Genomic DNA, 17,199 nt, shown 5'->3' with positions numbered 1-17,199 from the left:
TGTCTCTCTGTCGCTCTGTTGCTGTATTTATCTCTCTCTCTTTCTCTCTCTCTCATTCTTTCTCTCTCACTCTCGCTGTCTCTCTGTCTGCTTTTCTCACTGTCTCCCTCTCTTTCTGTTTCTCTCTCTCTTTCGCTCTCTATCTGTCTGTTTCTCTGCCCTCTTTCTCCCTCACTCTCTCTGTCTCACATTCTCACACCCTGTTCCTTCCTGTCTATCTCCCTGTCTCGCTCTTCCTCTCTGTTTCTTTCTCTCTCTGCGTCTCTTTCTCTCTGCCTCTCTCTCCATCTTCCTCTTTCTCTCTGCCTTCTTATCTCTCTCTTTCTCACTTTATCTCTCTCTTTCTCTGTTTGTCTGTCTCTGTCTCTCACGCTCAGTCTTTTTTGCCTCTCTGTCTCTTTCTCTGTCTCTTTCTTTCTCACTCTCTCTGTCTCTCTGCCTGTCTCTCTCTCTCCCTCTCTCTCTCTTTCTCCCTCATTCTCTCACCCGTTCCCTCCCTGTCTAATGCAGAACAAGGCCAGCAGCGTGGGTTCAATTCCCGTACTGGCCTCCCTGAACAGGCGTCGGAATGTGGCGACTAGGGGCTTTTCACACTAACTTCATTGAAGCTCTGTCTCTCTCTCTCCAACTCTGTCTCTCCCTCTGCATCTCTCTATCTCGGTGTCTCTCTCTCGCTTTGTCTGTTTTACTCTCTCTGCCTCTCTCTCTGTCTCTTTCTCTCCCACTCTAGCTGTCACTGCCTGTTTGTCTGTCTTTTTCTCTGTCTCATTCTCTCACCCTGTTTCTCTGTCTATCTTTCTGTCTATCTCCCTTTGTCTCTCTGTCTCTTTTTTTCTACCTCACTTTCTATCTCTCTGCCTCTCTATCTGTGTCTCTCGCTCTCACTCTCTTTCTATCTCGCTCTCTGTCTCTCTCTTTCTCTCTGTCTTTCTCTCTCTGTCTCTCTCTCACTCTTTCTCTCTATCTCTGATCTCTGTATGTCTCTGTCGGTCTGGGTGGATCTGACCAAAGTGGAAGAGTTCTGTAACAAGCACGTTTAGCTCGGTGTTTTTATTTTTAAATGGCATCCTCAACACCCCGATCTCTCGTTTCCCTCCCTAACCCCCCACATATGCAGGGCACCCCTAGGCCCAATCCCCATCATGGCACCACCAGCCTGGCACCCTGGCAGTACCATCTGGTCAGTGTCAGGTTGGCACCAGCAGTTCCAGGGTGCCACGCTGCTGAGAAGGCAAGCACCTGGGTGCTTCTTATACCCTGGGAGACCCACAAGTGCCATTTTGTCGTCCCCGTTTGTGGAGACCAGCACTGAACGGCACGCGCCCGAAGTCACCAAGGGTTAGATCCCAATCCTTGGTTTGATCTAGGGAGCGGACATTAGAGTGAGACTAGGTACTCGCTCTAATATGCAGATTTGCAAAACAGCGAACTCGTCCACAATGGCAGGATTCAGATTGCGACTTCCCTGGATATCGCTTTCAATCTCACGAGGCGTAGGGAGAGGGGTAGATCCTGGAAGAACAATCTCCCGGCATCTACCAGCCGCCCTCTGTACCTCTCTCTCCCTCTCTCTGTCTCTCTCTCCCTCTGTCTCTCTCCATCTCTCTCTCTGTTTCTCTCTCTCTCTTTCTCTCCCTCCCTCTCTCTGTCTTCCTCTCTCTGACTCTCTCCGAGGAGACCAGATCCAAGATTCAGAGATGCTGACCTGGGGAGGCTCCTAGACACTGTGGAGGCCGGGAGGGATATCCTGGAGGGTGAGCCATCGGGCAGCCAGTGCTGCCTGGGATGAGGTGGCGACAGCTGTCAGCTCGGGCAGTGTGGCCAGGAGGGCTGGCCTCCAGTGTCGAAAAAAGGTCAACCATCTACACCGGGCAGCACAAATGAGTAGTCAACAATGCCTCCCCCCACCCCCTCTCCCCCTCTCCGCCGAGGCCTAACCCCCCCCCCCCTCCCCATGCAAGCATCCACCCCCCAAACTCTCTCCATCCCACTTCCCCCGCCAAATCCCCCCCCAACCCTCCCTTCACACCCATCCCCCCACCTTCCACTGCGACTCAATGGGCCGAATGGCCTCCTTCTGCACTGTACATTCTAACCAGGCGTGCGGCTAACGATGCCCTCTCAGTGACTCCTCAGGAAAAGCTCTCCCACAATCAGCAGGAGAGGGCCCAGACTGGTGGAGAGGTGCTGAACATAAGAATCATCACCATCTTCGAGGAGTGGGCCGTGGAGGTGAGTGGGGTGGCTGTGCGAAGGGGGGACACACCGCAGAGGTGAGGAAACACCGGGCCCCACCCGGAGGACCTGTCAATCGTGAGTACTGACTGACCCATCCCTCCCACATGTCCATTCTCCCGCAGGTCCTCCAGCCGATGGCACCGGCCCATCCCGGGGGTCCCCTCTCCAGCCTCCCAGGAAAACACCTCAGAGGGAAATCTGAGGAAGACACGATCGAATCGTCACTGCTGTCATCACAGCCATCCACCAGCGCAGATACATACAGTGTCGGGGGAGTAGCGCGGTTCCCGTTTTCGGCCTCTCCCGCTATTCACCGGCCACGTTTCGTTAAAGTGAGAGTGTCATGAGACCGGAGAATCTCACCATCTCTCTCTCTCTCTCTGTCTGTCTGTCTGTGTGTGTGTGTGTGTCTCTCTCTCTGTCTGTCCGTGTGTGTGTGTGTCTCTCTAGAACATAGAACAGTACAGCACAGAACAGGCCCTTCAGCCCTCAATGTTGTGCCGAGCCATGATCACCCTACTCAAACCCACATATCCACCCTATACCCGTAACCCAACAACCCCCCCCTTAACCTTACTTTTATTAGGACACTACGGGCAATTTATCATGGCCAATCCACCTAACCCGCACATCTTTGGACTGTGGGAGGAAACCGGAGCACCCGGAGGAAACCCACGCACACAGGGGCAGCTTTACCTGACATTTTGGTCAGGCCAAATTGCTGCCAGAGTTGGTTCCAGGATTGGAGGGTGGCTGTCACCACTGGGCTGCTGGAGTGTTTTTTGGGTGGGGATGGGAGTGCTGCCGTGGCGAGGGCCCGGAGGGAGGTCCCCATGCAGGAGGCCTCCTCCGCACGCACCCACTCGGCTTCTGGCTCTTTGATCAATCCCCTTACATGCTCAGCCGTCGCCGCCCAGTGGTAGAATTGTAGGTTTGGGAGAGCAAGCCCCCCCCTGGATTTTGTTTTTTGCAAGACCTTCTTTGGGATCCTAGCATTCTTCCCCCCCACCCCATACAAACGCCATGATTAGTTTGTCCAGCGCTTTGAAAAAGGCCTTGGGGATGTAGATCGGAATGGATCTAAACAGGAAGAGGAACCTGGGCAGTACGTTCATTTTGATCGTCTGGACTCTCCCCGCGAGGGAGAGTGGGAGTGTGTTCCATCTTTGCAGATCCTTTTTTACTTCCTCTGTCAGACTGGTCAGGTTCCATTTGTGGATCCCTTTCCAGTCATGGCCTATTTGGATCCCCAGGTAGCGGAATTTGTGTCTGGCTTGTTTGAACGACAGGCCCTTTAGTGCTCTCTGCCCCCCCATTCGGATCCCCCTCCAACATTTTGCTGCCCTGAGCGCGATTGCTAGCGGTTCGATTGCTAGTGCGAACAGCAGCGGGGACAGTGGGCATCCTTGTCTGGTGCCCCTGTGCAGCTGGAAGTATCGGGAGTTGGTGTTGTTTGTCCATACGCTCGCCATGGGAGCGCTATATAGGAGCTTTACCCAAGCGGTGAACCCTGTTCCAAGCCCGAACTGCTCCAGTACCTCTATGAGGTATTTCCATTCAACCCTGTCGAAGGCCTTTTCTGCGTCCAGGGAGACGGTCACCTCTTGTGTTCTCTCCCCGGATGGGGTCATTATCAAGTTCAGCAAGCGCTTAATGTTCGAAGTAAGCTGTCTACTTTTGACAAAGCCCGTCTGGTCTTCTGCTACCACCTCTGGCACGCAGTCTTCCAGCCTTTTGGCTAGGATCTTGGCCAGTATTTTGGCATCCGCGTTGAGAAGTGAGATTGGTCTGTATGATCCACATTCCGTTGGGTCTTTGTCTTTCTTAGGTATCAGCGAGATTGAGGCCTGTGCTAGCGTAGTTGGCAGTGTGCCCCTAGCTAGCGAGTCTGTGAACATCTCCCGCAGGTGCGTGGCCAGTGCTGTCGTGAATTTTTTGTAGAAGTCCGCCGGGAACCCGTCTGGTCCCGGCGCCTTCCCCGCCTGCATGGAGCTAATGCTGTCCATGATCTCTCCCAGTGCTAGTGGTGCTTCCAGGCCCAGTTTTCTGCCCTCCCCCATGACTGGAATGTCCAGTCCATCAAGGAACCGTTTCATCCCGGACTCCCCCCTTGGGGGCTCTGAGGTGTACAGCTCTTGGTAGAAGGCCTTGAAGGTTTTGTTGATCTTTTCTGGTTCCGTTTCTAATGTGCCCCGAGTGTCCCTGATTTGCGCAATTTCTCTGGTGGCTGCCTGCTTTCTCAGCTGGTGTGCCAGCAGGCGGCTGGCTTTGTCTCCGTGTTCGTATAGGGTCCCATGTGCCTGGCGGAGTTGATGCACTGCTTTCCTGGTGGAGAGCAGATCGAAGTTCCTTTGTAGTTCTTTCCTCTCCGCCAGGAGCTCTATGGTCGGGGCCTCGGAGTATTAGTGGTCTACCTCCAGTATGGAGTTGACCAGCTGCTGCCTAGCTGCCCTTTCCTCCCTATCTCTTTGCGCTTTGAAAGGGATGATTTCCCCTCTTATTATGGCCTTTAGTGCTTCCCAGAACGTAGAGGGTGAGACCTCCCCGTTCTGGTTGTTCTTCGTGTACTCCGCTATGGCCTGCGATATCTTTTCATTGAAGGACTTGTCTGCTAGTAGGGCAACGTCCAACCTCCATGTGGGGCGTTGGGCCCTGCCCGTCTCCAGCCTCACGTCCATGTAGTGTGGGGTGTGATCTGATATCACAATTGCGGAGTATTCCACTTTGTCTATCCCTGGAAGCACCGTTTTCCCCACCACAAAGAAGTCAATTCTGGTGTATACGTTGTGTACTGGGGAGAAGAAGGAGAATTGCTTCTCCTCCGGGTGGGCGAACCTCCGGGGGTCCACCGCTCCCACCTGCTCCATAAAGTGACCGAGTTCTCTTTCCATGCTTGAAGTCTTCCCCGTTTTGGGGTTTGATCTGTCAGTCGTTGGATCCTGTACACAGTTGAAGTCCCCCCCCCCATGATTAGTCGATGCGTCGCTATGTCCGGATTTCCACCATGGTCTTCTTGATGAAGCTCGTGTCGTCCCAGTTGGGCGCGTACACGTTAACTAGTACTACCGGTGCCCCATCCATGGCCCCGCTGACCATGACGTACCGTCCCCCTGGGTCCGTAACCGTCTTTGACGCCTTAAACATCGTCCATTTGCTGATCAGTATTGCCAACCCCCTGGCCCTCGTCCTGTAGCAGGAATGGTAGGTCTGTCCCACCCAGCCCTTTCTTACCCTCAGTCGGTCCTGCTCTCTCAGGTGCGTCTCTTGGAGGAAGATTATGTCGGCCTTCATATTTCTTAAGTGGGTGAGGACTTTGGATCTTTTCACTGGGCCGTTGAGTCCCCTTACGTTCCAGGTGACTATCCTGGTGGGGGGTTTCTGTCCCCTCGCTCCTGCGGGGTCAACCATATTTACCTGGTGGACGCGCCCCTGCCCTCCGGGGTTCACCTTTGTTAGGGGGCCGTTCAGGATGGCTGCTGTCGCTACTCTCTCCATGCGGCCGGGCCCCTGCGCTCCGGGGTTTACCTTCGCCCAGGGGGCATCTAACATGGCCGCCCTCTGTGCGGCTGCCACGCGGGTAGTCCCCTGCGCTCTGGGGCCTCCCTTCGCCCAGCGACCGTACTGGGTGGATGCTTGCAGCCATTCCTTGTTCCGAGCCCTCTGTTGTGGCACTTTGTAGCCCTATTGTTGTTCCTTTTCTCGCCTTGTTTGTCCCGCCATCCCTGTGTTCCCCACCCCCCGGGTCCTTCCCTTCGTGTGCCCCCTCCTCCCCGGTCCCTCCCTGTCCCCCCTTTTCTCCCCCCCCCTCCCGTATATCCCTCCTTTGTCCATCTTTCCCCTGCTCCTATCCCCGTTTGTTCTCCCTCCTCTGTTGAGTGGTCTCCCCCCCTCCCTGCCTGGCGCCTTCCCCCCTGTTGGGGGCGCGCTGCGGCCCTGCTTTGCTGCATGTCCCCAGTGCTAGCTTTATTGCTAATGCGGTGAACCACCTCTCGGGAATTTCTGTCTCGCTTCTCCTTTGCCCAGCCTCTGCGTTTTTCTGTCTGCTCTTCCCCCAACCTACTCTGCGCTCTCCTCGCTTGCTCTCCCTTCTCCGCTGCTCTCGTTCCCTCGTGCTGGGGCCTGGTCTCCCACCTGTGGTGATCCCTCAAGGAAGCGGTTTTCTCTTTGATCAGGGTGCGCTCGTCCTGATAGGGGGGGGGGGCTGGCGTTGCCTCCCCCTCCCCCCTCCTCCGTCGGCGTGCTGTTGCCCCTTGCCTGGGGCCCCGTATTTCTACCCTCGCTGCTGTTTTTCCAGCCCATGTTCCTTGATAAACTGATTTGCTTCGGCGGGGGTTGTGAAGAAGTATTCTTTTTTGGTATGTGACCCGGAGTTTCGCTGGGTACAGCATACCGAAACGCACTCTGCTCTTGTGAAGAGCTGCTTTCGCTCTATTAAATTTGGCCCGTCTCCTGGCGAGGTCTGCCCCGACGTCCTCGTAAATTCTAATGACGTGTCCTTCCCATTTGCAATTTCTGTTGTCCCTGGCCCAGTACAGGATTGTTTCCCTGTCTTGGTACCGGTGCAGTTTAGCTATAACTGCCCTCGGGCTGTCCCCCACCTTTTGCTTCGGGCGTAGCGGCCGGTGTACTCTGTCTGTTTCTGGTAGGTCGGGGAAAGTTTCCCTCCCCATTAAGTTTCCCAGCATCTCGGCCACATAGGCAGTGGGGTTTCTACCCTCGATCTCCTCTGGTAGGCCCACTATCCTGACATTTTGCCTTCTCGAGCGGATTTCCTGGTCGTCCACCCTGCCCTTCAGACTCCCCTGCGTTGTGCCCAGTCTCGCCGCCTCTCTCTCCAGGGCCATGATCCGGTCGCTCATGTCAGTTGCGGCCTTTTCCAGCTCCTTAATGGTTGCCCCTTGGGCTTCCAGTTTCTTGTCCTGGGCTTCCAATTTTTTCTCTTGGGCTTCCAGTTTCTTCTCTGCTCTGCCCAGGGCGAGCTGCATCTCTGCCAGGGCCTTGGCCATTGCTGCCTGTACTGCGGCCTCCATGTCTGCTCTGGCCTCTGCCTTGTTTCCCTGCTGATGTTCCCTCAGCGCCTCGGCAAAGGCTGCTTTTCAGTCCCAGTTCCCCCCTGGCCCAGGGGGGAAATACTCCTGTCTGACCAGGTCTTTTTGTTGCAGCGTGGCTTTGGTCCCCCCGCTTCGTGTGACGGTTGGCTCGTCTGAACGGGCTCGCATAGTATCGTCCCGTTTGCTTTTGGTGCCTCTTCTCCCTCTGCTCTGGCATTTTCTTTAGATAAATTTGTTTTGTTTTTCAAAAAAAGAGGTTGGAGAAAAATAAAGTTGGGAAAAGAAGGACAAAAAGAGGAATTCTTGTTTGCTTTTGTTTTGTTATTTCCCCCCCCTTCTTCCAGAGGTCTTCTTTCCAAAGTCTTTTTTGTTGGGGGGGGGGGAATCATCTTTTCCCTTTTCCTCTCCTCACTCACCAGGGTCGGGAGAGAGAGAGGCTTCTGGTCGGGTTGGGGCCCCTTTGTTCTGCCACCTGCCTCGTGGTGGTGGTGGTGGTGGGGGGGGGGGGGGGGGGACTCGGTCGGGCCGACGCTCCGGCGCACTTGCTCCGCTGGGGAGGGGGGGGGGGGGGGGCTCGGTCGGGTAGGCGCTCCGGGGCACTTTCTCCGCTGGGGGGGGGGGGGGGGGGGGTTGCTTTTTTGCCGAAAATTCCGAAAAAGATCGTAGACTGGCGGGAGCCTCTTCTGAACGCGGCCGTTCCGTTCACAGACGCCCGAGTATCTACAACACAATCATGATATCACTACATCCCCTTTCCTTTGAAAGAATAAATTAATATATTATCATGAGAATATTTGTTATAATCTTTTATCATCTTTATTGTCATAAGTAGGCTCACATTAACACTGCAATGAAGTTACTGTGAAAAGCCCCAAGTCGCCCCATTCCGGTGCCGGTTCCACAGAGGGAGAAATCAAAATGTCCAAATTACCTAACAGCACGTCTTTGGACTGTGGGAGGAAACCGGAGTACCCGGAGAAAACCCACGCAGACACAGAGAGAATGTGCAGACTCCGCACAGACAGTGACCCAAGCCGGGAATCGAACCTGGGACCCTGGAGCTGCGAAGCAACAGTGCTACCCACTATGCTGCCATGCTGCCCATCCACGTATCAACCACGTACACACGTACACCTTCGATGCCTTAGATCATGTGCTCCATGGCACCGTGAAAAATTTCTGATGCCGAAATTATGCCAAACAGCATTCTCAGAAAGTAGTACCTTCAAAAAGGCGCATTAAAAGTGCAGGACTTTCTCCTTTGTTCCTCTAGCTTTAGTTGCCAGAAACCTTGAGATGTGTCAAGTTTCATAAATAATTGTGCACCAGCCATCTCAGATGAGATTTCCTCACGCTTTGGTATTTGGTCGTGTTCTCTTTTGATATTCTCGTTAAGATCTTTAGGAACCATGCACATGCAAATATCACCATTCTTTTTCTTTACACAAACCCTTCTCCCACTCTCTCCTCTCTCCCTCATTCCCTCTCCAAATCTCCCTCTCTCTCTTCCCCCCTCTCCTCGTCTCTCTGTTTCTATCTCTCCCACTCTTACCCAATCGCTAGGTTCTTCTATCTTTATGATTACTTTGAATTTTGTCATTCTGTCCAGCTCCGTTTTGAGGCAATCCTGGAGAGGTGTGGGTGCTCTTCTTGGTGCTGTATCACAGGTTTTGCATCATAGAACATAGAACATAGAACAGTACAGCACAGAACAGGCCCTTCGGCCCTCAATGTTGTGCCGAGCCATGATCACCCTACTCAAACCCACGTATCCACCCTATACCCGTAACCAAACAACCCCCCCCTTACCTTACTTTTATTAGGACACTACGGGCAATTTATCATGGCCAATCCACCTAACCCGCACATCTTTGGGCTGTGGGAGGAAACCGGAGCACCCGGAGAAAACCCACGCACACAGGGGGAGGACGTGCAGACTCCACACAGACAGTGACCCAGCCGGGAATCGAACCTGGGACCCTGGAGCTGTGAAGCATTTATGCTAACCACCATGCTACCCTGCTGCCCCTGAGTTGTCATCCTCATCCAAAGAGCCATCCTCTTTGAGTTGTATTATGTAGATGAATGGTACTGTACCAAAACATGTGAACACATCGCTGAATTTGCTGATAATGTTCTCAGAATAGTCGGAGCGTTGATCCAATCCTTTGTGGCTGGTATACACCAACTGCACTAAATCTAATTCTTCACAGGACCGATCATCTAATAATGAGTCCAAGCCCTCAGATACAATACAGGATGGGGTGGAATAAAATGTAATTTTCATCACTGCATTCGGGTCACAAGCACCATAATATTTAATGCTTGAACCATTATAATCTCTCAGAGGTATTTTATGATTTCTTCTAATCAGCTGAGCTTTTAGATTTTTTAAATCAGTCATGCAGATTAAGTTAGCTTTGGAATCAGTGTCTAACTTCAATTGGACTAATGTACCATTCACTTCAAGTCGTTGCAGCCATTCATTGAGTCATAAGGGCAGCAAGGTGGCCGAGTGGTTAGCACAACCGCCTCACGGCGCTGAGGTCCCAGGTTCGATCCTGGCTCTGGGTCACTGTCCGTGTGGAGTTTGCACATTCTCCCCGTGTCTGTGTGGGTTTCGCCCCCACAACCCAAAAATATTCAGAGTAGGTGGATTGGCCACACTAAATTGCCCCTTAATTGGAAAAAATAATTGGGTAATCAAAATTTTTTTTAAATTCATGGAGTCATGGAGTTTACAGTGTAGAAGGAGGCCATTCGGCCCATCGAGTCTACACCGGCCCTTACAAAGAGCACCCTACTCAAGCCCACTTATCTACCCTGTCCCGCTAACCCCCACTTAATCTTTTTGGACACTAAGGGCAATTGATCATGGCCAATCCACCTAACCTGCACATCTTTGGACTGTGGGAGGAAACTGGAGCACCCAGAGGAAACCCACGCAGACACGAGGAGAACGTGCAGACTCTGCACAGACAGTGACCCAAGCCGGGAATCGAACCTGGGACCCTGGAGCTGTGAAGCTAATCACTAGGCCACCGTGCTGCCCTCATCAACCACATTTATTTTAAATGAAGCATCAGTTTGCAATTTTAAGTGCTGGGGAATTTTTTGATGTCTCCAGAAAATTCTTCTTCTCTGTTATTACTACAATAAACAATGATGTTTCATCAGTGGAGACTGTGTCTTCCACTGTGCTGACTGGCCTGGGGTTGAGCTTTGAGTGACAATTCTGAGCAAACTGATTTCGTTTTTGCATCTGGAACAAAACTTGCCAAACACTGGGCACTGCCTTAATTAAGAACATAAGAACATAAGAACATAAGTAGACCATCCGGCCCTTCGAGCCTGCTCCGCCATTGTATAAGATCATGGCTGATCTTTTCGTGGTCTCAGAACCACTTACCCGCATTCTCGCCGTATCCCGTAATTATAAATTATAATTATAATTTGTGCCTTTGACCACATATTTCACACAGGAATCCTGATCTTTAATCTGTTTGTTGGTATGTGAGGAGCTGCAGGAATTTTCCCACCTTTTTTTGAAGTTTTCCACCTTTTTGGAAAAAGGGCGGCAACCGGAGTTTTCTCTCCATGAAGAAGCCGCCGTTACTGAGAAACATTTCAGAATGCTGTGCTGCCAGCTCGTGAGTCTGACAAATCGTAACTGTTTGTTCCAAAGACAGCACCGATTCCCTCAGCAACCGTTTCCTCAGCTTATTGTCATTCACACCAAACACAATCTGGTCCCGAATCAAGGAAGTAGTGTTGACAAAGAACATAAAGCTATATGTTTAAATCAAAACTAGTTTATTTTATACTACTTTAATTGGTTCGCACACTCTACTGAGTAACAGTCAACAAAATAATAGTATTGAATCTATGATACAGTAATTAATTATCTCTCTAATATATAACCTACAGTCTAATTCAACTTCACACTATCCTTCTACATCAACTTCTCCAACAGCTTCTCCCAGAATGCTTAGAGATGCAGCCTTTTAGAACACTATTCAGTGATGTCAACTAGTGCTGATATCATCATCCTGTTAACCCTTTACTCCCCCACAATTATACATATCATTACAAGAGGAATGGAGAGGGAGGGGGAGAGGGAGAGAGGGAGGGGGGTAGAGGGAGAGAGAGAGGGTGAGATGGAGAGGGAGAGATGGGCTAAAGGACCGAGGGGGGAAAGAAGGTGAGAGCAGAGAGGGAGAGAGAAAGATTTGGAGAGGGAGGGAGGGAGGGAAAAGGAGGGTGAGGGTAGGTGGGAGAGGGGGGAAAGAGAGGTAGAAGGGGAGAGGGGAAGCAAGCGATGGGGAGAAATGGTAAGATGGCAAGAGACAGGGGGTGGGGGGGGGAGGGAGAGATGTGGAGAGGGAGGTGGTGAGAGAGGGAGAAATGGAGGAAGAGGGGGAGGTAGAACGTGAGGGAAAGGGGGAGGTAGAAAGGGAGGAAGAGGGGGAGGGAGAAATGAAAAGAGAGGGAGAGGAAGAGGGGAAGTGGGGGAAGGGAGAGGGGGAGAGACATGAGGAGAGGAAGAGAAGGAAGAGAGAGGGGAGAGGGAGAAAGGGGGGAGAAGGAGCGTGGGGGGAAGAAAGGGGGGCAGTGAGAGACAGGTACAGTCAGAGGGAGAGAGGGAGAGAGAGACAGTTACAGGGAGAGAGAGGGGGAAAGTGAGAGGGAGAGAGAGGGGGAGAGAGAGATAGATAGGGAAGGGGAGAGAGATGCCGAGGGAGAGTATTATGTTCTTGGACTGACACTTTGATCCAGCAGAGGGCAGCAGAGCAGAGCTACTGATCAGCTGTTCTGGGAAAATTTGCATATGTGCAGTGCGGTCAGCCTAAGTTGAAGGTGAATCTGCGAAGGAGACCCGAGGAGTTTGAGTGAAGGCAATCATCCAGCAGAGGGCAGCAGAGCAGAGCTACTGATCAGCTGTTCTGGGGAAATTTGCATACGTGCAGTGCGGTCAGCCTAAGTTGAAGGTGAATCTGCGAAGGAGACCCGAGGAGTTTGAGTGAAGGCAATCATCCAGCAGAGGGCAGCAGAGCAGAGCTACTGATCAGCTGTTCTGGGGAAATTTGCAAACGTGAAGTGCGGTCAGCCTAAGTTGAAGGTGGTTTGTGGAGAGGCTGTTGGCAAGTGACAGTTAAACCCGAAACACTTGAGTGTTTCCCACCCTACCTCCTCCTCTAACCAACCCCCCCACCCCACGGTGGTTGGGAAGCGGGAGCAGGGGCCTGTCGTGAAGGTGAGTGAGTGCCTTTAAATTTGCTTACCTTTCAGCGGGAGCAGGGTTTGAGGTAATATCAGGTAAGCTCTTCCTTTCTTTTTCTTTTTCTTGTTTTTTTTTAAATCTAGAGGTGATGTCAGGGAAGGCAGTACAATGCTCCTCCTGCAGAATGTTTGAGGTGAGGGACGCCGTCAGTGTCCCTGCTGATTTCATCTGTGGGAAGTGCACCCAACTCCAGCTCCTCAAAAACCGTGTTAGGGACCTGGAGCTTGAGCTGGATGAACTTCGGATCATTCGGGAGGCAGAGGGGGTCATAGATAGGAGCTTCAGGGAAGTAGTTACACCAAAGACTGGAGATAGATGGGTAACTGTAAGAGGGACTGGGAAGAAGCAGTCAGTGCAGGGACCCCCTGCGGTCGTTCCCCTGAGTAACAAGTATACCGTTTTGGATACTTGTGGGGGGGACGACTTACCAGGGGTAAGCCATGGGGTACGGGCCTCTGGCACGGAGTCTGTCCCTGTTGCTCAGAAGGGAAGGGGGGAAAGGAGTAGAACATTAGTAATTGGGGACTCAATAGTCAGGGGCACAGATAGAAGATTTTGTGGGAGCGAGAGAGACTCACGTTTGGTATGTTGCCTCCCAGGTGCAAGGGTACGTGATGTCTCGGATCGTGTTTTCCGGGTCCTTAAGGGGGAGGGGGAGCAGCCCCAAGTCGTAGTCCACATTGGCACTAACGACATAGGTAGGAAAGGGGACAAGGATGTCAGGCAGGCCTTTAGGGAGCTAGGATGGAAGCTCAGAGCGAGAACAAACAGAGTTGTTATCTCTGGGTTGTTGCCCGTGCCACGTGATAGTGAGATGAGGAATAGGGAGAGAGAGCAATTAAACACGTGGCTGCAGGGATGGTGCAGGAGGGAGGGATTCAGATTTCTGGATAACTGGGGCTCTTTCTGGGAAAGGTGGGACCTCTATAGACAGGATGGTCTACATCTGAACCTGAGGGGCACCAATATCCTGGGGGGGAGATTTGTTAGTGCTCTTTGGGGGGGTTTAAACTAATTCAGCAGGGGCATGGGAACCTGGATTGTAGTTTTGGGGTACGGGAGATTGAGAGTATAGAGGTCAGGAGCACAGATTTGACTTCGCAGGAGGGTGCCAGTGTTCAGGTAGGTGGTTTGAAGTGTGTCTACTTCAATGCCAGGAGTATACGAAATAAGGTAGGGGAACTGGCAGCATGGGTTGGTACCTGGGACTTCGATGTTGTGGCCATTTCAGAGACATGGATAGAGCAGGGACAGGAATGGTTGTTGCAGGTTCCGGGGTTTAGGTGTTTTAGTAAGCTCAGAGAAGGGGGCAAAAGAGGGGGAGGTGTGGCGCTGCTAGTCAAGGACAGTATTATGGTGGCGGAAAGGATGCTAGATGGGGACTCTTCTTCTGAGGTACTATGGGCTGAGGTTAGAAACAGGAAAGGAGAGGCCACCCTGTTGGGAGTTTTCTATAGGCCACCTAATAGTTCTAGGGATGTAGAGGAAAGGATGGCGAAGATGATTCTGGAAAAGAGCGAAAGTAACAGGGTAGTTGTTATGGGAGACTTTAACTTTCCAAATATTGACTGGATAAGATATAGTTCGAGTACATTAGATGGGTCATTCTTTGTACAATGTGTGCAGGAGGGTTTCCTGACACAATATGTTGACAGGCCAACAAGTGGCGAGGCCACATTGGATTTGGTTTTGGGTAATGAACCAGGCCAGGTGTTAGATCTGGAGGTAGGTGAGCACTTTGGAAACAGTGACCACAATTCGGTGACCTTTACGTTAGTGATGGAAAGGGATAAGTATACCCCGCAGGGCAAGAGTTATAGCTGGGGGAAGGGCAATTATGATGCCATTAGACATGACTTAGGATGTGTTGGTTGGAGAAGTAGGCTGCAAGGGTTGGGCACACTGGATATGTGGAGCTTGTTCAAGGAACAGCTATTGCATGTTCTTGATAAGTACGTACCAGTCAGGCAGGGAGGAAGGGGTCGAGCGAGGGAACCGTGGTTTACCAAAGAAGTGGAATCTCTTGTTAAGAGGAAGAAGGAGGCCTATGTGAAGATGAGGCGTGAAGTTTCAGTTGGGGCGCTTGATAGTTACAAGGAAGCGAGGAAGGATCTAAAGAGAGAGCTGAGACGAGCAAGGAGGGGACATGAGAAGTCTTTGGCAGGTAGGATCAAGGAAAACCCAAAAGCTTTCTATAGGTATGTCAGGAATAAAAGAATGACTAGGGTAAGAGTAGGGCCAGTCAAGGACAGTGGTGGGAAGTTGTGTGTGGAGGCTGAGGAGATAAGCGAGATACTAAATGAATACTTTTCGTCAGTATTCATTCAAGAAAAAGATAATATTGTGGAGGAGAATGCTGAGACTCAGGCTATTAGAATAGATGGCATTGAGGTGCGTAGGGAAGAAGTGTTGGCAATTCTGGACAAGGTGAAAATAGATAAGTCCCCGGGGCCGGATGGGATTTATCCTAGGATTCTCTGGGAAGCCAGGGAAGAGATTGCTGAGCCTTTGGCTTTGATTTTTAGGTCATCATTGGCTACAGGAATAGTGCCAGAGGACTGGAGGATAGTAAATGTGGTCCCTTTGTTCAAGAAGGGGATTAGAGATAACCCCGGTAACTATAGGCCGGTGAGCCTAACGTCTGTGGTGGGTAAAGTCTTGGAGAGGATTATAAAAGATACGATTTATAATCATCTAGATAGGAATAATATGATTAGGGACAGTCAGCATGGTTTTGTGAAGGGTAGGTCATGCCTCACAAACCTTATCGAGTTCTTTGAGAAGGTGACTGAACAGGTAGACGAGGGTAGAGCAGTTGATGTGGTGTATATGGATTTCAGTAAAGCGTTTGATAAGGTTCCCCACGGTCGGCTATTGCAGAAAATACGGAGGCTGGGGATTGAGGGTGATTTAGAGATGTGGATCAGAAATTGGCTAGTTGAAAGAAGACAGAGAGTGGTAGAGATAGAGATAGAGAAATACAGCACAGAACAGGCCCTTCGGCCCACGATGTTGCGCCGAACTTTTGTCCTAGGTTAATCATAGAATTTTGGACAATTTGTCATGGCCAATCCACCCAACCTGCACATCTTTGGACTGTGGGAGGAAACCGGAGTACCCGGAGGAAACCCACGCAGTCACGGGGAGGATGTGCAGACTCCACACAGACAGTGACCCAAGTCGAAATCGAACTTGGGACCCTGGAGCTGTGAAGCAATTGTGCTATCCACAATGCTACCGTGCTGCCCTTAAGAAGTTAACCTACACTCCCTTATTCTACCCTAATCCAAGTACCTATCCAATAGCCGTTTGAAGGTCCATAAATTTTCCGACTCAACTACTACCACAGGCAGTGCATTCCATGCCCCCACTACTCTCTGGGTAAAGAACCTACCTCTGACATCCCCTCTATATCTTCCACCATTTATCTTAAATTTATGTCCCCTTGTAATGGTGTGTTCCACCCGGGGAAAAAGTCTCTGACTATCTACTCTATCTATTCCCCTGATCATCTTATAAACCTCTATCAAGTCGCCCCTCATCCTTCTCCGTTCTAATGAGAAAAGGCCTAGCACCCTCAACCTTTCCTCATAAGACCTAAAAGGTAGTTGATGGGAAATGTTCAGAATGGAGTTCAGTTACGAGTGGCGTACCACAAGGATCTGTTCTGGGGCCGTTGCTGTTTGTCATTTTTATAAATGACCTAGAGGAGGGCGCAGAAGGATGGGTGAGTAAATTTGCAGACGACACTAAAGTCGGTGGAGTTGTAGACAGTGCGGAAGGATGTTGCAGGTTACAGAGGGGCATAGATAAGCTGCAGAGCTGGGCTGAGAGGTGGCAAATGGAGTTTAATCTGGAGAAGTGTGAGGTGATTCACTTTGGAAAGAATAACAGAAATGCGGAATATTTGGCTAATGGTAAAATTCTTGGTAGTGTGGATGAGCAGAGGGATCTCGGTGTCCATGTACATAGATCCCTGAAAGTTGCCACCCAGGTTGATAGGGTTGTGAAGAAGGCCTATGGTGTGTTGGCCTTTATTGGTAGAGGGATTGAGTTCCGGAGCCATGAGGTCATGTTGCAGTTGTACAAAACTCTAGTACGGCCGCATTTGGAGTATTGCGTACAGTTCTGGTCGCCTCATTATAGGAAGGACGTGGAAGCTTTGGAACGGGTGCAGAGGAGATTTACCAGGATGTTGCCTGGTATGGAGGGAAAATCTTATGAGGAAAGGCTGATGGACTTGAGGTTGTTTTCGTTAGAGAGAAGAAGGTTAAGAGGTGACTTAATAGAGGCATACAAAATGATCAGAGGGTTAGATAGGGTGGACAGCGAGAGCCTTCTCCCGCGGATGGAGGTGGCTAGCACGAGGGGACATAGCCTTAAATTGAGGGGTAATAGATATAGGACAGAGGTCAGAGGTGGGTTTTTTATGCAAAGAGTGGTGAGGCCGTGGAATGCCCTACCTGCAACAGTAGTGAACACGCCAACATTGAGGGCATTTAAAAATTTATTGGATAAGCATATGGATGATAATGGCATAGTGTGGTTAGATGGCCTTTAGATTTTTTCCATGTCGGTGCAACATCGAGGGCCGAAGGGCCTGTACTGCGCTGTATCGTTCTATGTTCT

Source organism: Scyliorhinus canicula, chromosome 16, assembly GCF_902713615.1.
Source record: "Scyliorhinus canicula chromosome 16, sScyCan1.1, whole genome shotgun sequence".
NCBI lineage: Eukaryota > Metazoa > Chordata > Chondrichthyes > Carcharhiniformes > Scyliorhinidae > Scyliorhinus > Scyliorhinus canicula.
The sequence above is the reverse complement of the archived record's forward strand: the minus strand, read 5'-3'. Positions refer to the sequence as shown.